The sequence below is a fragment of the Mustela putorius genome, unplaced genomic scaffold, assembly GCF_011764305.1.
Source record: "Mustela putorius furo isolate JIRA1106 unplaced genomic scaffold, ASM1176430v1.1 tig00003942_pilon_pilon_pilon, whole genome shotgun sequence".
Lineage (NCBI taxonomy): Eukaryota > Metazoa > Chordata > Mammalia > Carnivora > Mustelidae > Mustela > Mustela putorius.
The window spans coordinates 18,060,849-18,088,835 of record NW_025422087.1 but is presented as its reverse complement, the minus strand read 5'-3'; the positions used below and the strand labels follow the sequence as shown (position 1 = coordinate 18,088,835).

General features: G+C 41.9%; 1 non-coding gene and 1 pseudogene across 1 annotated transcript; one reads left to right on the top strand and one right to left on the bottom strand.

Annotated features, from left to right (window-relative positions):
- LOC123389020 overlaps nucleotides 1–9,490 on the top strand; it is a 51,761-nt pseudogene extending 42,271 nt beyond the window's left edge.
- On the bottom strand, nucleotides 5,140–5,301 carry LOC123389059. Its single transcript, XR_006603597.1, has one exon. It is a non-coding gene; the product is annotated as a U1 spliceosomal RNA (small nuclear RNA).
- Nucleotides 9,491–27,987: the final 18,497 nt, after the last annotated feature.

Here is a 27,987-nt window from a genome sequence, read left to right as displayed (position 1 = left end):
TTCGGCTCAGGTCATGATCCCAGGGTCCTGGGATCAAGCCCCACATTAGGCTCCCTGCTCAGCAGGGAGCCTGCTTCCCTTTCTCTCTCTCTCTCTCTGCCTGCCTCCCTGCCTGCTTGTGATCTCTCTCTGTCAAAAAATAATAATAATAGGGCGCCTGGGTGGCTCAGTGGGTTAAGCCGCTGCCTTCGGCTCGGGTCATGATCTCAGGATTCTGGGATCGAGTCCCGCATCGGGCTCTCTGCTCAGCAGGGAGCCTGCTTCCTCCTCTCTCTCTCTCTCTCTGCCTGCCTCTCTGCCTACTTGTGATCTCTCTCTGTCAAATAAATAAATAAATAATCTTTAAAAAAAAAATAATAATAATAATAATAACTGAATGTCCATATGCAAAAAGGGAGGGGGAAGGAACTGGATTCAGAACTTACATTTTTCACAAAAATTAATTCAAGATAAATCATAAACTTAAATGAGAAATACAAAACCAGAAAGCTCCTACAAGATAACACAGGAAAAAAATCTCAGTGACCTTGGATTTGGCAATGGATTTTTACAACACAAAAGCATCATCCATTTAAAAACTGATAAACTGGATTCTATTAAGAAGTTTTTTTAAAGTCTCCTGAAGAACAGCTATATGTTGCAGTGCCTGGGTGGCTCAGTGGGTTAAACCTTTGCCTTCAGCTCAGGTCATGATCTTGGGGTCCTCGGATCGAACCCCATATTGGCCTCTCTGCTCAGCAGGGATCCTGCTCCCCCCCCTTTCTCTCTGCCTGCCTCTCTGCCTACTTGTGATCTCTCTCTTTCTCAAATAAATAAGTAAATAAAATTTTTTAAAAAATAAAAATAAAAGAACTGTATGTCAACCAAAACCTACACATGAACAAATAAATTCATATGATGGTGCTATAAAATGACCAATAAAACAATCAAATCTTTGGAAAATCTGATAATAAACCCAAGAAAATAAGCATATAAAGAGAAAAGCATTGAACATGAGAAAGATATAACCACAGGTACACTGATTTTTAAAATTTAAGAGATCACCTTTGTAATTTTCTAATATTAAATGTCTGAAAATAAAAATGAGGGGCACCTGGGTGCCTTAGTTGCTTAAGTGTCTGCCTTCAGCTTGGGTCATGATTCCAGGGTCCTGGGATTGAGCCCTGAATCCGGCTCCCTGCTTAGCAGGGAGTCTGCTTCTCTTTCTTCCTCTGTCTCTATCCCCCAGCTTGTGCTCTCTTTCTTTTTCAAATAAAAAAATAAAATCTTTAAAAAAAGAAAAGAAAAATGAAACAGGTAGTTCCCTTCAAAAAAAAAATCAGTCAAAATTAAGAGAGGAAGAGAGTTCATTAAATATATTGTCATAGATAGGGCGCCTGGGTGGCTCAGTGGGTTAAGCCGCTGCCTTCGGCTCGGGTCATGATCTCAGGGTCCTGGGATCGAGTCCCACATCGGGCTCTCTGCTCAGTGGGGAGCCTGCTTCCCTCTCTCTCTCTCTGCCTGCCTCTCTGCCTACTTGTGATCTCTCTCTGTCAAATAAATAAATAAAATCTTAAAATATATATATATGTCATAGATAGATTATCATAAAATAAACAGAAAAATTAACCATAAGACTTACTCCTCTGTGACCAAAAGCACCCAGGCCTAGATAGTTTTATGGACAATTTCAGTCCAACAAAAAGACATAATTATTCCTATGTCATTTAAATTTCCCCAGAGAATAAAGTACAATGAATGACTTATGTTTCATCCTAAGAAGTTTCTGCAACCATGATACAAAAACATGGCAAGGATACCACAAAATAGAAAAGAAAGCCAACCTCAGGTATGGCTATAAATACAAAATCCTAAAAAAAAAAAAAAAAAAAAGACAGGTAGGGTGCCTGGGTGGCTCAGTGGGTTAAGCCACTGCCTTCGGCTCAGGTCATGATCTCAGGGTCCTGGGATCGAGTCCCACATCAGGCTCTTTTCTCCGCAGAGAGCCTGCTTCCTCCTCTCTCTCTCTCTCTGCCTGCCTCTCTGCCTACTTGTGATCTCTATCTGTCAAATAGATAAAATCTTTAAAAAAAAAAAAAGTCTTTAAAAAAAAAAAGACAGGTAAATTGAATTTACCAATGTATTAAAAAGATAAGATAACACCTCATGACCAAGTAAGATTTATTCCAGGAACAAAAGAATGGTTCCAGGGCACCTGGGTGGCTCAGCGGGTTGAGCCGCTGCCTTCGGCTCGGGTCATGATCTCGGGGTCCTAGGATCGAGTCCCGCTTCGGGCTCTCTGCTCAGCAGAGAGCCTGCTTCCCTCTCTCTCTCTCTCTCTGGCTGCCTCTCCATCTACTTGTGATTTCTCTCTGTCAAGTTAATAAATAAAATCTTTAAAAAAAAAAAAAAAAAGAATGGTTCCCCATTAGGAAATCCATTACTTTGACTTAATATATTAATAAAGAGTTGTTTGGTTATTTTGGTTACATGGTTATTTTGATAGATGCCAAAAGACATTTGATATAAATATAATATCCATTCTTATAGATATTAATATACATTACCAAAACTTACACGGGGAGAGCAGGAACACAAAATGAACAATATCCATAAGAGTGAAATTATAAAAGTTCATTGTGAAACTTCAGGTTTTGATGTTTTTCTATAGTTTTATTTTTTCCCCAATGAACTTGTATTACTTTTTGTAACAATAATGACAAAAATAATCTTGCATGAAGCACTGAACTACAAGTTACACATAAAATAATGCAAAAGTTTCTTTAGGCAATTGTGGTTTATATTAAGTACTAATAAAAACATAATAATGTTCAGAGAATGAAGAGAAAAAATATGTAACAGAATATAGAAAAAAAAACTATTTTAAAAAATACATGAGCAAGGAGCCTGGATGGTGCAGTTCCTTGTGTCCAACTCTTGGTTTCAGCTCAGATGGTGATCTCAGGGTCCCTGGACCGAGCCCCACATGGGGCTCTGCCCGCAGGATGGAGTCTGCTTAAAATTCTTTCTCCCTTTGCCACCCCCCAAAATAAATAAATTAAAAAACCAAGTAAAAAAATACAGAGAGACCACGAGCCATTTTTAGCAGCTTTAACAATTACGAGACCTCTACTGACTATAAAATACTACAAAAACAAAATAAAATTGCTGGTTTCTGAAAGACACTGATAAGATACTCAAAAGAAGATAAGCCTCAGACTAAGAAAAACATATTTGTAAAACACATATATAAGAAAGGACTTATATTGGGACGCCTGGGTGGCTCAGTTGGTTAAGCAGCTGCCTTCGGCTCAGGTCATGATCCCAGCGTCCTGGGACCGAGTCCCACATCAGGCTCCATGCTCGGCGGGGAGCCTGCTTCTCCCTCTGCCCCTGCCTGCCATTCTGTCTGCCTGTGCTCGCTCTCTCCCCTCTCTCTCTCTGATAAATAAATAAAATCTTAAAAAAAAAAAAAAGAAAGGACTTATATTGAAAATACATAACTCTTAAGATGCAACAAGAAAAGGACTCAATTTTTAAAATGGACAAGAGATCTGGACACCACACCAAAGAAGATAAACAGATGGTAAACGAGGACAAAAAGGATGTTCAACACGATTTGCCTTTAGGGAAGTACAAATTAAGACCACAATGCCTCCCACCACACCACATAGAATGGCTAAAATCCGGGCGCCTGGGTGGCTCAGTGGGTTAAGCCGCTGCCTTCGGCTCAGGTCATGATCTCAGGGTCCTGGGATCGAGTCCCGCGTCGGGCTCTCTGCTCAGCAGGGAGCCTGCTTCCCTTCCTCTCTCTCTGCCTGCCTCTCTGCCTACTTGTGATCTCTCTCTGTCAAATAAATAAATAAAATCTTATTAAAAAAAAAAAAAAAAAAAAAAAAAAAGAATGGCTAAAATCCGAAACACTGACAACATCAAATGCTGCCAAGAATGTGGAGCAACAGGTACACTTATTCTTTGCTGACGGGAATGCAAAATGGTGAAACCATTTTGGAAGACAATTTGGAAATTTCTTATAAAGCTAAACATTCTATTATATGATCTAACAATTGTGCTCCCAGGTGTTTACCCAACTAATCTGAAAAACTTTGTCAACACTAAACCCTACACAAGAATATTTACAGCATCTTGTTCATAATTGCCAAAACTGGAAGCAAACAAGATCTCCTTCAATAGGTGAATAAACTATGCTACATCTACATAATAATGGAATATTATTTAAATATTTAAATATATAAATATATAAATTTTTTATAAATTATATTTTTATATATTTATATATATATAAATATATAAATTTTTTAAATATATAAATTATTTAAATAATGGAATATTATTTAAAGATAAAAATAAATGAGCCATCAAATCATGAAAAGACATGGAGGAACATTAATGTATATTGCTAAGTGAAAGAAGCCATTTTGAAAAAGCTACATGCTGTATGATTTCAACTGTATGACATTCTCAAAGAAATTATGGAAACAGTAAGAAGATCAGTAGTTGCCAGAGATTCAGAAATGAGGAGAAGGGCTAAATGGATGAAGTGCAAAGGATTATTTTCCCAGCAACGAAGCTGTTCTCTATGATATTATAACTACGGATATCTAATACTATGTATTTGACAAAATTCATGGAACTTCATAGCATAATGAGTGAATCTTAATGTATGAAAATTTAAAGGAAAATTATTTAGAAGGGGGAGAGATCCTAGAATAAAATGTGTGTGTATACACATGTACATGTACACACACACACTTTTTTTTTTAAAAGAGAAATCAATTGATAGGGAGAGTGCATGCATACACCTATAGGTGCTCGGAGGCAGTAAGAGAATCCTAAGCAGGCTGCATGGCCAGCTCAAAGCCACACACAGGGCTTGATCTCACGACCCCGAGATCACAATCTGAGATGAAATCAAGAGTTCGACACTCAACCAAATGAGCCACCCAGGCACCCCAGATTTTGACAAAATAATCTAATTGTATTACAAATTAACAAACAGCCTCACTAATGGAGGGGAATGGTATTAATCTATTTAACTTTGGAAATGAGTAGTCTGCAAGATTAAAGTCGAAGGAAACTATCCACAGCACCATACTCTAATTGATAATATTCATCCCCATGGGGGTTAATTTTTTTTCCCAGGGGAGAACACGAACAGTCCCCCACTACCATAAATCATGCAGGTGAGTCTCCCACATTTGGGGAAATCACTGGGGTCAGCACATCCTGACTGCAATGGACGAGCCTCACCCTGGGAAAACCACTTTTGTGATCGTGGTATTGCCCCCACTGAGCAAGTATGGGGGGGTGATTTTTGATATTGCTACTTATATACTAGAATCAATGCATTGGAATTGAAGTAAATGTAGGTGATGGGGGCGGGGAGTCAGTTTTCTCACTGTTGAAATGGAAGTTTACAAATAAGCAAGGGAAGGAGATCCATGTAATAATGGACTAGGGTTGGAAAGTATAACTTACCTTTAGCTTACTGAATAGTTACATAGAGGAATAGTTTTATACACACACACATACTGGTTAGTATACATACACTTGATCTGTCAGCTGGATAATGACACCCCAGTATCAAAAAGTACACCTAGCATTCAGATCTTGGATCTTAGTACTATTCTCTAATAAAAGGAACCAAGGTGCCTGGGAAAAACAGCTGAATCCAGAACTGGGGGAGGAAATATCTGAGATGAACCTGGCCTGTCTTTCAGTGCCAGAAAACAAGAAGTTCTAAAAGCAAAGAAACAAAAATCACAATGATGAGGGTATGTATAAAGGAACACAGGAGCCAACTGAAAGAGCTCCCAATGACCAAAGCTGGTACAACTGAAGCAACAACATAAAATAGTATTGGATTATAACCCAAAGTATAAAATAAATATCCATGACCCAAACAGATATTTAAAAAACAGACGGACTGACTGAATAGATGGTGGAGAGGAGACAAATCTCCTGTGTAGAAGAATTCCAAATAATTTATGTAGATACTCTGTCTTATGGAAGTGAAGCAGAGATCCCTACTCCTTAAGTATGAGCTTTGTAAAGTGACTTAGTTTCCATAGACTATAGTAATGGAAAGAGGGGTGATGAGAGGAAGAAACTTACAGTGGAGATATTTGACAAACAGCTACTCAGCCAAAGTTTCTAGAAAGTATATATTTTTTTAAGATTTACTTATTTATTTGGGGGCGAGAAAGAGGTGGGGGAAGGCAGAGGGAGAAACTCAAGCAACCACCCGCTGAGCATGAAGCCAAAGGCAGGACTCCATCCCACAACCTGATCATGACCTGAGCCAAAATCCCAAGCCAGACGTTCAACCAACTGAGCCACCCAGGCGCCCCTAGAAAGTATTTTTAACATAATGTAATGGAAAAGGTAATTTTTCTCTGTGGTTTTGCTCCCTAACATCTGCAAACTCAATCTAATCATGAGAAAAACTTCAGACAAATCCCAAGTGAGGAATATTCTACATAATATCTGGCCACTACTTCTCAAAACTGTCAAAGTTATCAAAATTCTTTGATGGAAAATGGAAAGTCTGAGAATCATCACATCCAAGAAGAGCCTAAGGAGACACGATGCTTAAATGTAATGTGCCATGGATAAAGTCCTGGAACAGAAATACATTAGGTAAAAACTAAGAAATCTGAATAAGGGGCGCCTGGGTGGCTCAGTGGGTTAAGCCTCTGCCTTCAGCCTGTGTCATGATTTCAGGGTCCTGGGATCAAGTACCGCATCGGGCTCTACTCAGCAGGAAGCCTGTTTCCCCCTCTCTCTATGCCTGCCTCTCTGCCTACTTGTGATCTCTGTCCATCAAATGAATAAATAAAATCTTTAAAAAAAAAAAAAAAGAGGGCGCCTGGGTGGCTCAGTGGGTTAAGCCGCTGCCTTCGGCTCAGGTCATGATCCCGGGGTCCCGGGATCGAGTCCCACATCAGGCTCTCTGCTGGGCAGGGAGCCTGCTTCTTCCTCTCTCTCTTTCAGCCTGCCTCTCCATCTACTTGTGATTTCTCTCTGTCAAATAAATAAATAAAATCTTTAAAAAAAAAAAAAAGAAAGAAATCTGAATAAACATGCACTTCAATTAATAATAATGTATCAAATAAGCTGATACCCCAAAAGGACATAACCATCCCAGGGTGTAGGATGTGGCACAGCCCTCCCACAGAATTTCACCCACATTCTACTTGCCTGATATGTAGGGAATCCCAAGCCTTAAAATTTAGGGTTGTCATCAACTGAGAATACCCCCAAATGATCCCCCAAATACTCCCTGTGGCAGAGGCACATGGAAATCCTCTCTAGAGGAAGGGGACACCACCCCAGCCTGAAGGTATTGCTACAGATACTTGTTAAAGTATGTGCAGAGCTGCTTTTAGGCAACAAATAGAATGATCGATGGAAACTTGATCAAGGCTAACGGGCCCAGAGTGACCACCTGGCTGAAAAGTGGCCCATCAGGTGATACTTTGAGGTGCAGTATCCACAGGCCCTAACTGACCAATGGGCTACTTAAAACCAGGCACAGTTACCAAAAAAAGATAAAATTCCATAATCCCCATACCTCCTTACCTTCCCCCTTTACCAACAACCTCCACTCACAGCCTCCTTGCAGACAGTCTCTCTTTTGCTGTCCTACCCCACCCCCTTGCAGTATGCCCCATGTTTCTATCGCCTTTGTTCTGCCTCAGGTGAATCCTCGCACCACTTGAGCTTTTGGTTCAAGAACAAGCAAGAAAACAGACCAGCAAAGAGATACGCAAAATTTCAGTTAACAGCATGAGTCAACACAGACTATAAAAGTTATGCTTATAGGGTGCCTGGGTGGCTCAGTGGGTTAAACCTCTGCCTTCGGCTCAGGTCATGATCTCAGGGTCCTGGGATCGAGTCCCACATCAGGCTCTCTGCTCTGCGGGGAGCCTGCTTCCCCTTCTCTCTCTGCCTGCTTCTCTGCCTGCCTGTGATTTCTCTCAAATAAATAATTTTTTTTTAAGTTATGCTTACAATGCTTAAAATGATATTTTAAAAAAAAGGAAATCCCACTTCTGGTCAGTGTAGTAAACAGAGACCAATTTACTCTCCTGCCTGAACAACCAAAGATTTCAAATAAATGAAACCATGGTCGTAAAGACACTAGACGTCAGACTGCAAAGGACAGTAACCCTGAAAGACCGTCAACAGAAAACGTTTTCTCCAAAACTGTCCCAGCTCGTTTCCCTGGAAGTTACCAGGTCTGCTCTGCAGAGCCTGCTGGACTCTGTGAGTTGAGGAAATGGAAAGGAGGGTTGTGAAAAATGAAATGGCTAAAGTGGGCCAGAGAGAGTACCAGGGATTGCATAGAGAGAAAACTTAAAAGTTTATCTGCAGGGATATAAAATAAAATTTAAAAAATATATATCAGGGCGCCTGGGTGGCTCAGTGGGTTAAGCAGCTGCCTTCGGCTCAGGTCATGATCTCAGGGTCCTGGGATCGAGTCCCGCATCGGGCTCTCTGCTCAGCGGGGAGCCTGCTTCCTCCTCTCTCTCTCTCTGCCTGCCTCTCTGCCTACTTGTGATCTCTCTCTCTGTCAAATAAATAAATAAAATCTTTAAAAAAAAAATATATATATATATATGTGTGTGTGTTAGTTCATTAATTATAACAAAAGTACCATACAATGTAAGATGTTAATAACAGGGAAAGCTGCGTGTAGAGTGCATGGGAATTCTCTACTTACGTTATACTTTTTCTAAATTTTTCTAAAACTAATAATCAATTATAAAGTTCTAAATAATAAAGTTTACTAAAAGCACCGAGCAGGGGCGCCTGGGTGGCTCAGTGAGTTGAAGCCTCTGCCTTCAGCTCAGGTCATGATCTCACGGTCCTGGAATAGAGCCCCACATCGGTCTCTCTGCTCAGCGGGGAGCCTGCTTCCTCCTCTCTTTGCCCCCTCTCTGCCTACTTGTGATCTCTGTCAAATAAGTAAATAAAATCTTTTTTAAAAAAATTTAATTTAAAAAAAAAAAAAAAAAAAAGCACCGAGCAGACCCACGGACCTGTCTCTGGCTCCTCCAGAGTTTGGACGGCACCGACCCAGGGACGCCCCTTCTTCCCGCCTCCCACCAGCCTCCAACCTCTTCCCCAGGCGCAGCCTCCAGAACCCCCTTCGCCATCCTCTGCCCCCCGCGAGCAGCCAGCAGAGCATCTGGAGCTTCCGCCTCGTCGCCCTAGACCACGAGCTCCCGGGTTCACCGGAAGGGCCCCACCGCCCGCTCCCCAGCACCTGCGGGCCTCGCACCCACCTGTCTCAGGGCTTCCACTCGACCGCAGCGACGAGGTGGCTCCCGAGGGCGGGGTCACACCCTGCAGGCCGGAGCAAGCGCGGCCCCGGGGCAGGACTGAACCAGACCCTCTGGACCTGCAGGCCCCGAGCCGCCGACTTCCGGAAGGCCACTTCCGGCACGAGCAGGTGCTGCTCATCAGGAAGATGACCCACACCTGACCCCTCTTCCGCCTGGGCGGGCGGATTTCTCTTCCAGAGGCCCCCTTCCAGCACGGCTAGGAGCCCCAGAGCCCAGCAGCCTCGGGGCGGGACTCCACAGAGCCAGGGCTTCTGCCTGAGCCACGCAGGGGAGCTGTGTGACCACCCTGCACCCTCTTCGGCGCAGTGGGCCAAATGGAAACAAACAAGCTTTTTGCAGGAGAAAAATGAAACACAAATACAACTTCTCCCTCTCCGGGTGGAGATTCACACACTGCCACCCCCACCGCACCATTAGCACACAACTGGAGAGGGGATATTTCTTTTAACAAATTCAAACTTAAAAGAAATTTTTAAAGAAATGACTGGAGCACGGAGAGCAAAGAGGACATGGCAGGAGGCTAGAGAACTAGGAAGAAGGTCCTTCCGGCTATGAAAGAACTTGAGCTTTACCTAGGAATGGGAAGACACTAGTTTTCAACCAGATGTGCATTTGTAGCAGATTTGAAATTCATACGGGATGGTGCATTGCAAAAATAAAACTTAATTTTCTGTCACACAACTAGGTTAAAAGTCTTCCCTTAGAAATACACATCTTTAAGCATAATAATTGCTCTGGGGGAAAAAATTTAATTATTTTCCAATTAACTCGGCTTCTTTGAGTAAATATTTAGTATTTCTTTCCCCTCTTCCTTTCCTGCCCTGCTCCTTTGTTAGGAGGGAACAAAATTTCTAGGTGACTTATGTGATGTCTGGTAGTAGACATGTGTGGTCCAGATACCTTCCTTAGGTACTCTGGGCTCTTGTTTTGTGTAAATCTCTTTTCATACTGCATTTTCAATTTATGCATCTACTGAAGCATCACTGTTCTGGTCTGGCAGTTGGTATGAGAAAGCAGCACTTCCTGCTGTAACCCGAGGAAGTAAGAAGCCTGACTCCTGGAACCAGATTGCAAAATTCAAATTCTAGTTCTGGGGCACCTGGGTGGCTCAGTGGGTTAAGCGTCTGCCTTCAGCTTGGGGAGCTCAGACCTCCATTCCAGGGGGCCGGGATCATGACCCAAGAGAAAGTGAGAGAATGGGCAAGGAGAGCAGCAAAGGCAGAGGGAGAAGCAGACCTCCCATTCTCTCACTTTCTCTCTCAAATAAATAAAAAAATTCTAGTTCTGGAACGCCTGGGTGGCTCAGTTGGTTGAGCCACTGCCTTCAGCTCAGATCATGATCCCAGGGTCCTAGGATCGAGTCCCGCATCAGGCTCCTTGCTTGGCGGGGAGCCTGCTTCTCTAGCTATCTCTGCCTGCCTCTCTGCCTGCTTGTGTGTACTCTCTCTCTCTATCTCTGGCAAATAAGTGAAAAAAAATCTTTAAAAAAAATTGTAGTTCTGCATTTACTAGCTTAATTTCTCTGTGCTGAAATTTCTTCTTCCATAAATGCAGATGTGAATAACACCATATAGGGTTGTTTCTCTGGTGAGGAGGGAGTATGTTAATATATGTGAAGAACTTAAAACAATACCCAGCATATAGTAGTGCCACGTTAGCTACTGTTATTAATGGCCACAGCATCCAATGCTATATTTTTAATAAGCCATTTATTTTTAGATAACTTTAGATATAAAGTTTAAAAAAATAATAATAGAGGGACAGCTGGGTAGCTCAGTCAGTTAAGTGCCTGTCTTCGGCTCAGGTTATGATCCCCAAGTCCTGGGATCATCAACCCCAAATTGGGCTCCCTGTTCAGGGGCGAATCTGCTTCTCCCCTCCCTTTGTGTCTTCCCACTCATGTTGGTTCTCTTGCGCTCTCTCTCTCTCTCTCAAATAAAATCTTTTTAAAATAACAGAATTCCTTTGTTCCCTTCACTCAATTCCCTCTTAACAGATTTAACCATGGTACATTTGTGAAAACTCAAAGATTAATCTCATTATTATTAAATTAATTCCAAACTTTATTTTGATTTTACCAGTTTTTTAAGTAATACCCTTGGGGCACCTGTCTGGCTCAGTCAGTGGAGTGAGAGACTCTTGATCTCAGGGTGGTAAGTTCAAGTCCCACGCTGGGTGTAAAGATTCCTTAAAACTAAAATCCTTAAAAAAAAAAAAAGATTTAAATTAAATGAATGCCCTTTTTCTATTCCAGGATCCAATCCAAGATATCACATTGTGTTAAATCCATTACATTTCTAAAATATCACAGAGAAACTTCTGCTTCTAGCCATACCAGACTACCAAATATAACCCAAATATGGACAGAATCCTGTGTCCAGGCATGAACAGTACATGACTGAACATTGCAAAAATAGACACTTCTTTTTTTAAAGATTTTATTTATTTATTTGACAGAGATCACAGGTAGACCGAGAGGCAGGCAGAAAGAGAGAAAGGGAAGCAAGCTCCCTGCTGAGCAGAGAGCCCAACGAGGGGCTCGATCTGAGGACCCTGGGATCATGACCTGATCCGAAGGCAGAGGCTTTAACCCACTGAGCCACCCAGGTGCCCCAAAAGAGACACTTTTAAAGGGGGTCCCACAATCACCTCAGATGTTTGTCAGGAGACACTTTTGCTCAGTGAGAAGAAGGAGTGGAGGCCTGGCAGAACAGTGGTCTTGTTCAGCTGAGGAAACAGACAAAAGTTAGAGATTCCAAAGTGGCTCAAATTTGTGCAGCAAAGTATCTGAGATGAGGGAGCCCAGATGTCTGTGTGGGACTCACTATGGGGCCAGGGCCACAGGCTAGGGGTTCACGAATACAGGACAAGTCTGCTCAAGGCCTAGCAAGGGTTACCTACCACAGAGCTGAGAGGCAAACCACAACCCTACATTGAAGACCCCACCCAGCCTTCTCAGAAGCATCCCTGGAACTTCAGAAGGTTCCTATTTCAAAGAACCATGATCCAGAGTAAGGGACACATCCTAGGACTAAACTGAAAACCGATGCCTGACAAGACCAAAAATATCTACCAGTCATTGAAATGATTGCAAAATAATTTTATTCAGTATTCCTTCAGTATTCCTAATTCAGTATTCCTTATAGAGGAAAAAGTGATAATCCAGGCCGTCAAAAGCATGGCGTCCACAATCTATTATAATAGATACACATAGGGGCACCTGGGTGGATCAGACAGTTAAGTGTCTGACTCTTGATCTCAACTCTGGTCTTGATCTCCAGGTAGTGAATTCAAGTTCTACACTGGGCTCCATGCTGCGCATGGGGCCTACTTAAAAAAAAAAAAAATGTTCGTATAATAGCTATTTGTATGTTCATAAATATATAAATACAAAGGACAGGAGTTTTAAAAAACAGAAACTACTTTGTTACAAGGTTCATACATTTTATATAAAGTATCACATAATAGTCACTGCAAGATGACTATGATTGGCATGCATATTATAATTCTGATGGCAACCCTAAAAAATAATGTATAAAATATAGCTGAAAAGCCAACAGAGTGATGATTACACTAGAACACTTAATTAGTATTCTCTTAACCCAAAAGAAGTCAGGAAAGGAGAAAGAGAAAAACAAAATAATAACATTGGCAAATTGAAAACCAGTGATGAAAAGAATAGACCTAAATCCAACCATATCCATGATTTTATGAAATGGAAAACAAAAACATAACTAGATAAAAAAGGAAATGATGAAAAAAAAGGTACGTCAATAAATGGTATACAAAAGAAAGCTGAGAGTCATGTTAATGTTAGACTTAATGGACTTAAGACAAGAAGAATGATCAGAGATATAGAGAGACATTTATAATGATAAATGAAGAGGACATAGCAAACCTAAAAGGTAGGTGGCTAATAACTGAGTTTAAAAATAAATGAAGCAAATCTGACTGAACTGAAGAGACAAATAGACAAATCTATAGATTCTGATTATAATCAGAAGCAGAAATATCAATTTCCCCTTTAATAACTAAATAAAAATCAAGAAGGATGTGGGAGATCTAAAAATAATTATTGAACACTTTAACATTACTCACCTTTGGAGAATAATTTATTCAGTAATAGCAGGATTCACATTCTTCCCACATGTACCTAAAGCATTAATTGAGATAGACCTTCTGCTGGGTGGGACATAAAACAGCTCAGTATATTATAAGTTTGCAATTTTATAGAATATCCTCTCTAAACACAACCACATTAAATCAGAAAGTCAATAACAATTAGATATTTTTAAAAGCTTCAAGGATTTACAGGTTAAACAACAAATATTTTTAAAGATTTTTAAATTTATTCTACAGAGAGAGAGAAAGCACAAGCAGGGGGTCAAGCACCAGGCAGAGGGAGAGGTTGAAGCAGGATCCCCAAGGAGTGGGGAACCCAATTAGGACTCCATCCCAGGACCCTGGGAGCATGACCTGAGCCAAAGGCAAACGCTAAACCATCTGAGCCACCCAGGTACCCCAACAAATTTCTAAATAGCCTGAAAGGAAACCATATGAAAAATTAGTTAAGTACTTGAAACTAGTAGTAAACATATATCAAATGTTTTAGATAAAGTACTTACAGGAAGTTTATCAATCTATCTTTGTTGGGGAGGGTCATCAAAAAGATGTGACCACTGACTGACCTATCACTTGGGCTTGGGCACTCGAATGGAGGCTCCTAACTCCTTCCCCTGTCCCTGGAAGTCCCTGTTGCACTTGCCTTTCCTGCTCCCAGAGGCTGCTCCAAGGACAGAGCCTTGAGATGGCGACATGCTGAAAACACCTGCATTGCATATGTGACTGAAAGAGTTAGGGCCTCTTTAACAACTTAAGATTTGGAGGGCAGGTAGGGAGATCCATTCATCTCTCTACTGCCCAGTATAAACCTTATAGCTAAGTTCCCTTTGCTTCTTGAACTGCCAAGTACCACTCATTCTTCATCTCTCCCTGCCCTCCAACATGAGGGCCGGTTTCAGATTACACCAGGGAAGATCCCAGGAGGGTTATGAACCAAGAATCTGTAACTTTGCTAATTCTTTATTCTACCATTCAAATTTCTTGAGTCCCTGTAGTCAATTTTTTTTAATTATTATTATATCTTTTAATTACTCTTTCAACTTTTCAACTTCAATTTTTTTTTAAGATTTTATTTATTTATTTGACAGAGATCACAAGTAGGCAGAGAGGCAGGCAGAGAGAGAGGAGGAAGCAGGCTCCCTGCTGAGCAGAGAGCCCGATGTGGGGCTCCATCCCAGGACCCTGGGATTATGACCCGAGCTGAAGGCAGAGGCTTTAACCCACTGAGCCACCCAGGCGCCCCTCAACTTCAATTTCAACCAGAATTTGCATTTCATTTTTCTTTTACATTCTATTGACTGATATTCTCTATTTTATGCAACATTGTTGTCGTGCCCTCCTTCTTTCATCATGCTTTCCTTCAACACATATTTACAATGCCACTTTGAAGTGTTTTTCTATTACATCTGACATCTAGTAGGTCTCATAGTCAGTTTCTGTTACAGGCCCGCATCACGATTTCCTGTTTCTTTGCATGCCTCAAAATTTCTGTTGGAAGATGGACATTTTAAAAAATTTCTTTTCTTTTTCTTTTTTTTTTTTTAAGATTTTATTTATTTACTTGACAGAGATCACAAGTAGGCAGAGAGGCAGGCAGGGGCGGGGTTGGGGGGAAGCAGTCTCCCCACTGAGCGGAGAGCCCCATGTAGAGCCTGATCCCAGGACCCTGGGACCATGACCTGAGTGAAAGGCAGAGGCTTTAACCCACCGAGCCACCTGGTCTCCCCTAAATGGTTTCTAATTTATTTTTTAAGTAAACGCTAGCCCCAACATGGGGATTGAACCCATGACCCCAAGATCAAGAGTTACATGCTCTACCAACTGAGCCCTCCAGACACCCTGCAAATGGACATTTTTGGTAATACATTTTAGCAACTCTCATACTGGTCCTTCTGCCCCCTTTCCAGGCCTGTTATTGTTATCTGCTTGTTTGTTTGTGTAAAGAAAACACTGTTTTCTTACTACTCACAAAATACTCCTGTATTGTCGGTACAACCCCCCTTCCAGTCATCAAGTATGTGGGAGTTTTTCCCACACCGAGCAATTCTGCAACACCAGCTGCGCACCCTACAGTTCAAGTCAGCGCTGACACTATCTACGTACTGTAGCATCAGATCCCACAGGTTAAGGGCTTTGGCTATAAGTCAGAGGTTCTCACAACTCCCACCTCGGGTTCAATTAATTTGCTAGAGCAGCTCGCAGAACTGAGAAAATCATGTACTTGCTAGACTGACAGTTGATGGCAAAGGATACTAAAGGATATGAATGAATAGCTAGATGAAGATACATAGGGTGGGGTCTTGAAGGGGCCTTATCTCAGGAGCTTTTGTACCCACGGAGTTTGGGATACACCATCTTCCTGACATACGGATGCATTCTTTTTCACCAACCTGCTCTCTGAACCTCATTCCTTAACATTTTCATGGAGACTTTCTTACAGAGGCACAGCTGATTAAATCACTGGCCATTAAAGGATGCAACCCCCTGTTCTCTCCCTTGGAGGTTGGAGGGTGAGGCTTAAAATTTCACCCTCTAGGGCACCTGGGTGGCTCTCAGTCAGTTAAGCGTCTGCCTTCGGCCCAGGTCATGATCCCAGGGTCCCAGGATTGAGTCCCATATTGGGCTCCTTGCCCTGCGAGAAGCCTGCTTCTCCATCTCCCTCTGCCTGCTATTCCCCCTGCCTGTGCGCCCTCTCTCTATCAAATAAATAACAACCCCCCCCAAAAAAAGTTCCAACCCTCTAATCACACTGGTGGATTCCCCTGACAACAGTTCCTACCCTTAGGTCACCTAGGGGCTTTCCAAACATCACCTCATTAACATAAACTCACGTCTGATTGAAAGGGTTTGTTATGAATAACAACAACAACAATAAAATTCACTATTCTAAAACTGTTTCAGGAACCAAAGACAAAAAACAAATAATCATAACACAAGATCCCCTGACTGCTCTAACCTCTTGGGAAATAACAAGGGTCTTGTGAGCTATGAGCCAGGAGCCACAGATGAAGACAAAATACATACTTGAAGGTTGAAACAGTATCACAGACCATGCCCTGGGTGGTTTGTTTATTTGTTTGTTTGTTTAGCACATATTCCTGACAGCAAAATGAGCCATACCTATCAGAACAGTTATATTGGGTGTAGCATTTATAGGACAGATCTAGCAATAGAACCAATACAAATATGCCCAACATTTGGGGATGGGGATAGTGGATCAGGGATAGATTTAAAGAAACATCTAGGTGGCTCAGTCATTAAGCATCTGCCTTCAGCTCAGGTCGTGACCCTGGGGTCCTGGGATCATGCTCCCTGCCTGGAGGGAGCCTGCCTGCTTCTCCCTCTTCCACTCCCCCTGCTTGTGTTCCCTCTCCCGCTGTGTCTCTCTGTGTCAAATAAATAAATAAAATCTTTAAAAAAAAGAAGAAAAGAATTATCTATTTTGTCCTACAAAGCTATTATAAACATTTTCATATTCTTGTACTAGTTGATTTCCACGCCTAAACCTGTGCAGAACTGTTTAGCATGGATATCCACTGATGGGTTCCTAGGTCTAATTCCTTCCTTCTTCTGGCCATTTTCCATAGATATTACAATTTGAGTAGGCTTTGACTCAATCTCCCAATACCATCAGTCAGTATTAATTGAGGTAGTTACATCTTCCCAACAATAGCCACATTATACCCTAATAACATGGTCATATGTGATTTGGGTTCATTACCAAACAAATCAGTAAGAGGTACCTGCTTTGTGTTTCCAGCAGAATCTATCCTTGCCACCTAACAGATTTTTTTTAAGATTGCATTTATTAATTTATTTGTTAGAGTAAGAGAGAGAGAGAGAGAGAGAGAGAGCGAGCACAGACAGGCAGCATGGCAGGCAGAGGCAGAGGGAGAAGCTGGCTCTCCACAGAGCAAGGAGCCCGATGCGGCACTCGATCCCAAGACACTGAGATTATGACTTGAGCTGAAGGCAGGTGACCCTCCTGAATCCCTTTTAAATGAGGTTTTCCTTATTCAGCTTCACATGGGTTAATTCAATTTAATTAAGAAAAAGTCAATCACCCTCATCTCACAGACTTACACTGAGACGAGTTTTCGTATGTAAATACAGTGAGGACCACCTTCCTCCAACAGTAGGATATATGTAGTAATTCAAATAGTTCCTACCGTTGTGAAACCGGCCTCTCTATCCGGAGCTCACATATGTAATATGAAGTCAATGTTTGGATATAAAAAAAAAGATAGTTTGTCACTGTGCCAGGCAAAGGAGACCGGAGCAAGCTGATGCCTGTAAGATGGAAAGCTAGCCTAAGCTAAAAGGCTGAAGGATTTTCCCGGACAATACAGGATCTGGGTAGATTTTTTTTTTTGCTTTTTGGGTTTTTTTTTTTTTTTAAGATTTTATTTATTTGGCAGAAAGTGTGCTGGGGAAAGGGACATAGGGAGAAGGAGAAGCAGGCTCCCCACTGAGCAAGGAGCCCTGGGATCATGACCTGAGCCAAAGGCAGACGCTTAACCAACTGAGCCACCCAGGTTTCCCTGGGGAGTTTTAACAGGATCTGGTACATGCTGCCCACCAGGCTCCTTGTGTCTTTGCGATGGTCTCCTGACTGGCGCCACCAGCCATCTGAGTCTCCTTACTAAGTATCAACATTAATACCAAGTACCTGGAACAAAGGATTCTACAGAAAAGCAAGTGAAGGGGGAGGGGGGGCTTCAAGAATAAGGCAGAGAAAAATTCATTCATTTTAAAGTTGAGCTTTCCTGAAGCATTAGTTTGTCCATCTTAATATGGACCCATTTTTACATTTTCTATAGCAGTTTTCCTATTCCTCATGAGGGAACAGAAGGCAAGCTGAGGACAGAGCACAGGCTGACAGCCGGAACCCCTCTCTCCAGGATATGCATGACATTCCTCCAGGAAACTTCCAGCTTTCTTAATGCTTTGCTATAGGGAAAACAGCCTAAGCCTGATAATAGCAAGGCCTCCAGTATCCTGAGGATCTTCTTTATCATGTCAAAGTCCTTTTGAAAACCTCCCGTTTTCCTTATCTCCCCCAACCCCATAGTACAGAATCAGCCATTCCTCATACCCCTCAGTGCAGCAGCTTAACAAAATCACCTCATTGTACCAAAGACATCTTAAGAATTCTTTCTTGGCAATAGCTTCTTGACCTCACCAACATTCCAAAACTACCTCATCCCTACTAATTATCCTGCAGGATATGTTTTATTTCAACCTGTTTGGGGGCATGAGCCGTCATGACATATCCATGTAAATTACAGGTGCCTCTAGAGAACTTCCATAAGCTTGGAGGTCCTAAGATTTGCACAAGTGCACCCATTAAACCCCAGACTAGGATTCATTTCCCCACATCCACTCCAGCTTTTTGCTGTATTAAATTAGTCAAGAGGACCTTTTGGATCAGTTTATAGGCCCTTTCCCAAAGCTATGTTCTAGTGTTATCCAGCATTATTTTTTTGAGTCTGCCTGACCTGCTCTGCTAATGCTTCATTGTATCTCCAGGGTGATTCCTATCCTCCACTTATTTCCAAGAAGAAAACATCCTCTAGTTTGCGAATTCTAGTTAATCCTTTCCCTCTGACTGTTGCTTTTTTTTTTCCTTTGCTGCTTTTCATTAAAAGCAAATTCTGCTTGTCCCAGGATACCTAGACTGGCATCTATCTCCCCAAAGGCTCTTTTCTAACTTGTGGGCCATTGTAGAAGACACCGTGTAGGTTGTTGCCATTACATACTAATGGCTGGCTGTGGTTAGCATACAAATTTTCTGTCCCAAAATGTTGGGGACCCCATGCAAAGGTTAAATGAGTGGTAGTCAAAACCATTTGTAATTTAGTTTGAGTATGCCCTAAGGCCTTCAGGTGTCAGGGTGGGGCCCTTCCTTAGGGGATCTCAGATGCCCACTGTTATCATCTTCTCAAGGAGCCCATTGTTTCCCTCTATTCTAATTAATAGCTTTCCAACCCCCCAAATAAGGATGATATTGTGTGTGTGTGTGTGTGTGTGTGTGTGTGTGTGTGCCCGTGCATAACACATTGTAGCATGTTGGGCACAACCATTACATTGTTTCCTTTATAACCAGAAACCCTTGCAAGCATTTGATCCTGCTGGGAGCAACAGACCACATAGCTTAAGGTCTCCAGAGGAAGCGGTTCTCTGAAATTCTCTGCCAAATGATGTCCTTTGTAGTAGATGTTGCCTTGAAAATACTAGTCAAAAGATACGAGCTCACTATTAGAGTTCAATGTAGTCATTAACAGTTGCTCTAGTTATAATGTCTCCCAGACTCAGGTTTGTAGACTTTCACCTGACGTGGTCAGGTTCCAAAAGTAGGGGTAGCCTCAAACATAGCTTCGACTTTCGGGACATTTGGTATAATCATGCTAAGAGATAATACTATTTTCTTGCCCTGAGCCTCTCTCTCAAGACATTAATACAATGCTGGATTTCTCTCATTTCATAACCCACTTATGCATTCTTTGATACTCAGCTATTATTTCTCCTTCTGCCCACTTGTCATGTATTTGTACCCTATTTTTTTTACCTTTAGAAGGGCATGAAGTTCAGTCACGGTGCTGGACCAGGTTGCTAGCAGCAACCCTAGTCTAGCAAGCACCTCTCCCTTGATTTGTTCAATGATTAGCGAGATCATTTTAGGGAAGTCTAGTCCCCACTCCACCCCTCAATGCACACATACACACAGTGTTGAACCTCTCATACTGCTCCTGGAGGAGGTACAGCCTACAATCACCTGCATTCTTCCTTTCTTTCCCTGCCACATGCAGCTGCTAAACACTAATTTCTGGCCAATTACTCTATAATTATTTGATTTTTTTTTTTTTTTTTGGTCTGCCCATGAGCTTAAATTATTCTGCAAAGTAATCCAATAAAATTGTGTCTCTTTTATTTATTGTTTTGAGAGAGAGAGCCAGAGAGAGAGAGCACACACATCGTGACTGTGGAAGGGAGGAGCAGAGAGAGAGGGAGAGAGAGATCTCAAGAAGGCTCCACACTCAATGCAAAGCCTGATACAGGAATCAATCTCAGGACCCTGAGTCATAATCAAGAGTCCAGTGTTGAACCAACTGAGCCACCCAGGTGTCCCAAATTGTGCCTCCTTTAAAGGCATAGTTTCTGAAGTTAGTGTTCCATATCTTTTTCTGTCTCCAAGAGAATTCCTCCCAGCTGTCCAATTGTTCTGTTCTCTCTCACAAACTAGCCAGCCCACAAGCCTAGTCTGTATCCTCATTAAATGCACGAATCTCTTTCCAGGTGCCTTTCACCACAACCTCCACTGTTCAAGCCCTTAGGCTTGAACTTCTGCAAGCCCTGTTAAGAAATGCAGTCAGCTCCTTTGGAAACAGATTGGGAGCTTCCAGCTCCTCCTGAGGAGGAGATGAGGAACAAGTTTCTCTTCCCAGGCAACACTTCTGAGCTGGGGTTAGGAACAGTGCATGTTTCTCTCAAAGTGCCAGCTTTGCTGTGGGTGCTGTGTGCTCAGTGAAGTGGGGAAAGCAGCAGCCTGAGATCCCCTTGGCTTGCCTTTCCGGACATGGAACCATTGCTCCCCAGGTGTGCCAGTCCTTTCAGCATGCTGTGACGGAAGTCCAAGACTACACCTGACTCACCCGATGGCCTCTACCCTCCCCAAGTTAGCAGTCCTTTAACTCACAGCGGGATCATAGACACCCACACACATTCCCTTGATATTAATAGAACATCTTAGTTCATTCTCTTTCTGCCTACTGCCATCAGGATGTCCACATTTAAAAATCATTCCCTCCTCACAACCAAAAATGCTTATGTAGGTTGGAAGAAGTTCCTTTTTCCTTTGGAAAGTATGAAATAATCATATCTTCACTGACATGCAAAGCTTTTACTTACCAGAATGAGGGATCACCTTTCTTCCAGACTTTATCGTATTTATCCATCCCTAAAAGATAAGACTTTCTGAGATTTATTTTGATAAAAACAATTTAACAATTTGAAGGGCAGAATATGCCATCTCAAAATGTGCTATTTGGGCAGAAGGATTATTTTGAACTGATTATTTCCCGCCCAGGAGAGCTCTGAAAACTGAAATACCTTTCTGTAAGAGAAAGCTACATTATAAAGGTAATTTATATAAGAAAGGGGGTCTGTACCAGGAAGAGAGCTATTACTAGAGCTATTACCTGCCTGGCAGGACAACCTTTGTTTATCAAACACTTTTTCTCAACTTCCTGTGACTCACCCTCCTGTCTTTGAAGCCCCAACCCCTAAACCTTTCCTTGGCTCATGATGGTGTATAAAGCCCTAATCCTTTAGTGCCCTTTTGAGTCTTGTATCTTTCAGGGCCTCCCATTAGGTAATTAAAACATAACTTAAAAACAATTTTTTCCCCTGTTACTCTGTCTCCTTACCCCAGGCTCCTAAACTTTGGGCCATCCTCAGCCTGACCAGTATACATTCCCTTGAGGATAAAATAGCTTATTCTCTGATCTACTACTTGAATGTGCCACTGTCAACCTTCAAAATCAAAACTGCCAGTTACTACCATCCAAAGATGGGTTTATTTGGAAAATACAATCTGGAACAAACAATCTGTAGCAACACTTTACCCAAGGTTTATTCCAGGGAATAAAAGAGAGGCACCTTTTTCTCTTTTTCTTTTCTTTTCTTTTCTTTTTTTTTTTTTAAGATTTGATTTATTTATTTGAGAAAGAGAGAACATGAGAGGGGAAAGGGTAGGAGGGAGAAACATACTGCCTGTTGAGCAGGGCGCTCCATGAAGGACTCAAACCTGGGACTCCAGGACCATAACCCAAGCCAAAGGCAGTATCTTAACCAACTGAGCCACCACTCGGGCACTCAATGCACTTTTTTTTTTTTTTAAGGAGAAAGGGCTTAAGATGGGAAGACTGTTATAAATGAAAAATCCATTGGAATAAAATGGGAGCTCAAAGTGTGGCTGCTTCTCATTGACTGAGCTGTCGCAAGGGAAGGGGAACCGGGAAGGAAAGCATCTCTTCTGGCTGGAGTAGTAGGGTAGTATGCACGTGCAAGGTCAAGTCTGTGAATGGTCAGGTCTTAACAATCAAGTTTTCTCCTCCTGTTGGGTCTGCAGCTGACCGTGAGTGGTGGGGCCGAAACCTCCTGATGCCTTTTTAGTGAAGTTTTCATGATTGTATTTGACATCGCCCATTCACCCCATGTCCCCACAGCTAGTCCCTTCTAGCTTTGTTTACTCTTCTCTTCTTCCTAAGTCTGGAGTGTCCTTTGCACACCTTGTGGTCAAAACATTCCCCATGTTGCAATAATCACCCTCCCGTACTTGCAGTAGTCTGTTTCTTTCTCTTGCAATAACACTTTTTCTTTTTCTTTTTCTTTTTTTTTAAAGTAGGCTAGTGATGCCTGGGTGGTTCATTTGGTTGAGCATCCGATTCTTGATTTTGGCTCAGGTCGTGATCTCAAGGTCATGAAACAAGCCGCACATAGGGCTCCGTGCTCAGCGCTGCATCTACTTGTCCCTCTCCCATCGTCTTCGCCACTCCTCCTTCTAACCCTGCTCCTGTGCACTCTTTCTCTAAAATAATTAAGTAGGGACGCCTGGGTGGCTCAGTTGGTTAAGCGGCTGCCTTCGGCTCAGGTCATGATCCCAGCGTCCTGGGATCGAGTCCCACATCGGGCTCCTTGCTTGGCGGGGAGCCTGCTTCTCCCTCTGCCTCTGCCTGCCTCTGTCTGCCTGTGCTTGCTTTCGCTTCTCTCTCTATGACAAATAAATAAATAAAATCTTTAAAAAAAAAATAAATAAAATAAAATAAAATAATTAAGTAAAATCCTTTTCTTCCTTTTTTTAAGTAAAATTTTTAAAAAACTAACTAACTAACTAAATAAAATGGGTCAGATGTCCCATGTGGGGCTTAAACTCAAGACCCTGAGATCAAGAATTATGTGCTCTACCAACTGAACTGGCCAGGAACCCCACAATAATACTTTTGAATACAGTCTCACCTTCATTAAATTCACATTTGATTTTTATTCCAGTCTTATCACTAATTTCTCCTGATATTGCCTACCCTGTGATATCCTGAACCTAAGGATTTCATATTATATGGTTAACTTTGAGTTAATGCTCAGGATAGAATAGTGAGAATGGGTTGTTGGTGTCCCAGCCAATCATTATAGAGCAGCTTAATTCACCCACAGACATTTAACCCACTGTGCCATCCAGGTACCCCAAGTGGTCTTGTTATAAGTCTTTAAATTTGTGGGTATTAGCAGTAGTAGATTATAGCAGCAGTAGATTAATAATACAGTGAACACATGAAGGCAAGAATGAACAAATGAATAATGTTCACTTATTAATGAAACTCTAGAGATTGTGTTCCTTCCTAAGTAGGAGGAAGGCAAACCAGGACTTCCGATCTGAGATGATATATAGTATATGAGCTGACAAGGATAAAAATATGATTTTGAGTGTATTTTTAAAACTTTAGTTGCTATGGGGGTGTTTGGAAATGTATCAAATGTATCGCCCACCAAAAATATGGAGTCGTGATACTAAGAGGATATTAGTGAGTTCTCTGTGAGTCATGCATTTACCTTAGACTAGAAAATATCTTCATGATGTTGTGAAAAGTCAAAATCACGTAGGAAGTTGCAGTAGTCTTTAAGGCAACTTTAAAATATTCCCCTGGGGATAAAAATACATTTTATGTTTATAAAAAAATAAAATATGACAGTATCTTTTTTTTTAATGACAGCATCTTAATTTAATATCCACTTAGTAAAAATATATGTACCTTGTCCTCAATATACCAGGCCCTTTGCCAGATGCTAGGAATAGATCAGAAATGAGTGTCATTGCAATCAAGAACCCAACAATCTAGTTGAAAGATAGACAATTTCAACGTTAAGAGCAATGACCACTAAGGGATTTATTGTCTGTGTAAATAAATAGTTGGGGTTAGTGCTGATACCAGGCATGGCTGGATTCAAGACTGAAATGCTTTGGTCAGAATTTCCTTTCTCTCCATGTATTAATACTACATTCCCCTATACTGGTCTAATTCTTCAATTCCACATGATAACAAGATGGTACTAACATGGTGCCAACAGTTTCATTCTCTATGACCTCTTTGACTTCAGAGCCATCAAGAAAAAAAAAAAACAACAACAAGCTCTCCTTCCCAGATGTCCCAGCAAAATCTCCTCTTTCTTCAGTAATGCATCCATTCCTGAACGAATCATACTTATTGGAGGGAAGGGAGTGACGCTAAGAATGTGACTTGCTGACTGGCTTAAGTCTGGTTTTTATGTTAAACTTGGAGTTTTGGGGTTTGGGTTCTCTCCAGAATCACAAGGATTGAAAATGAGAATGGACACAGCTCTCCCCATGTCACCAGAGGTAAGGTAAATGGATGATGGTATTCAAAACACAATCACTGTAGATTACAGACTGTCTATGTCATTTTTTTTAAAGATTTTTATTTATTTGTCAGAGACGGAGAGAGAGTGAGCGAGCACAGGCAGACAGAGAGGCAGAGGCAGAGGGAGAAGCAGGCTCCTTGGAACCCGATGTGGGACTCGATCCCGGGACCCTGGGATCATGACCTGAGCCGAAGGCAGCTGCTTAACCAACTGAGCCACCCAGGCGTCCCCAGACTGTCTATGTTTTGTCATTCTTAGTTACTACAAAAATTTACCCACAGTTTATGGTTTGCCTTTTTATATTGGCCTTTTTACTTTAATTTTTGAAACATAGGAGTTAAATTTGTATTGTTCTTGTTGTTAAATACATCCATCTTTTTCTCTGTGAGTCTCTGCGAATCTCTGTCATTACTTCGGGACCTTTAGCCAATTCTCACCACACTACTGGTTATGTTTTCTTTTCTCACAGGGAAAAAATGGAAACAAACCATGAGTTGAAGAGAAGGAAAAATGCTTCTCTACTCCCAAGGTCTTCCAGCTGGACTGAACATTATAAAATTTACATGAAACAGATTAACAGGAGAAAAAAAACGTTTTAATAGGTGTACCCAGAGGCCCAGTAATGACATCAAGCCCCAAAGAAATGACCAAGGCAAGCAGTTTTTATACTTTTTAGTCAGAAAAACAATTAATCTGTGAGGAATTGACAGGATTAAAAAAAAAAAGAAAAAAAAACCTTCACTTAGGGAGTTTTGCCTAGTAAGAAATTGTAAACAGAATTTGGGCTGGGGTGGTAAATTAGTAAAGAGTGACAAGAGTTGGGGTGCTTGGATGGCTCATTTGGTAGAGCATGTGACCCTTGATCTTGAGGTTATAAATTCAAGACCCATATTAGGTGTAGAGATTATTAAAAATAAAATCTTTTTTAAAAAGCTTCTAAAAAACATAATAATAAGAGTTATTAATACAACCTTCTGAGTTCTCTGTTTCCTATCTCTGGTAAGAAGGACTCTCCACCTCCTGGTACAGGGAGAGTACCTTTCACGTGGGAAATTAATTTCCTGCATTCAGAGCGATAGAGGAAGGTCTGAGTGTCCTTTTGGCATAACTTATCTCTTAAGTAACTTTTATTTAAAATAATCAATATGTCAAAGTGACATATTTGGGGGCAGCCTGCCCTCGGCCCCTACAGAGTTTTAATATTATTCTCAAGAAAGTCTCACTAAGTGCACCACTAAAACAAGGACATATCATTTTATATAGTTTCTGTGAATAAAATTTCAATTCAAATTGCAACAGCTGACAGTTAAAAATGGCTCCTGGCTTCCTGTATTAGTTTTCTAGGGCTGCTATAACAAAATACTACAGACTGGGTGGTTTAAACAACAGGTGTTTGTTTTCGCATGGTTATGGGAGCTGGAAGTCTGGAATCCAGATGTTGACTGGGTTGGTTTCTCTTCAGGCCTACCTCTTTGGCGGGCAGATGGCCACCTTCTTGCTGTGTCCTCACATGGTCTTTGGTCTGTGCATGCCCCAGGTATCCCTCTGTTGTCCAAATTTCCTCTGCTTACAAAAATACTGGTCAGATTGAATTACAGCCTATCTTAAAGACCTTAATTTTGATTTACTCACCTCTTTAAAGACCCTATCTCCAAAGGTAGTCACATTCAGAGGGACTGGAGCTTAAGGTCTGCAGTAGATGAGTGTGGGGCGGGCGATGGGGGGGGCGGTGTTACAATTTAGCCTGTAACACCACCTACCTACCTTTCTTTCTTTCTTTCAAGATTTTACTTACTAATTTCTTTTTTTTTTAGATTATTTATTTATTTATTTGACAAAGAGAGATCACAAGTAGGCAGAGAGGCAGGCGGGGGGGGGGGGGGAAGCAGGCTCCCCACTGAGCAGAGAGCCCCATGTGGAGCTCGATCCCAGGACCCTGAGATCATGATCTGAGCTGAAGGCAGAGGCTTAACCCACTGAACCACCCAGGTGCCACTTACCTTATTCATTTGAGGGAGAGAGACAGAGCATGGGGTCAGGTGAGGAGCAGAGGAAGAAGGAGAAGCAGGCTCCCCACTGAGCAGGGAGCCCAACATGGGGCTCAATTCCAGGAGTCCAAGATCATGACCCAAGCCAAAGGCAGGCACTTAACCAACTGAGCCACTCAGGTGCCCCAACACCACCTTTCTGACTTTATATTTTCTTTCTCTTTCCCTCCCTTCCCCCCACACCTTCCACAGGGTGTTCTAGCTCATTAGTTTTTTTGTGTGTTTTAAAGATTTTTGTTTATTTAACAGAGAGAGAGAGAGAGAGATCACAAGTAGGCAGAGAGTCTGGGGACTCTGGGATCACGACCAGAGCCAAAAGCAGAGCTTAACCCACTGAGCCACCCAGGCACCCCCACATTGGGTATTTTTATAGTTGTTGTTTGTTTGTTTTTTAAGATTTTATTTATTTATTTGACAGACAGAGATCAGAGTAGGCAGAGAGGCAGGCAGAGAGAGAGGAGGAAGCAGGCTCCCTGCCAAGCAGAGAGCCCAATGCTGGGCTCAATCCCAGGATCCTGGGATCATGACCTGAGCTGAAGGCAGAAGCTTTAACCCACTGAGCCACCCAGGTGTCCCCCACATTGGTTTTTGAGCTTCAAGTACCAAGCATTCCCCCTACAAAGGCCCTTTGCATATATGTATGATAATCTCTGCCTAGAATGATCCTCCCCTACAGTTCCTTTGGCCCACTTCCTTTTTTCATTCAGGTCTCTGGTCAAACATTAGTCTCAGAGATGGTTTTGACCAATTTAATCAAAGTATCACTTCCAATGAGATGCCTAAATTATAACCATTACTGCTATTTCTGCTTCTGTACCTTTGCTTGCTATCTTATGAAGAGATGGAAAAATACCAGCAGACTTTCTATAAGCACTCTGTAACCACACAACCCCTGCCCAAAATTGAACCTGGCAGAGTGGCCGCTCCCGGACCCCCACCCGTCTCTGGGCCGAGAGATAACAGTCATCTGGCACCAGAGAAACCCCCACCCAGAATTGGACGTGACAAAATGACTGCTCCCGGACCCCCCC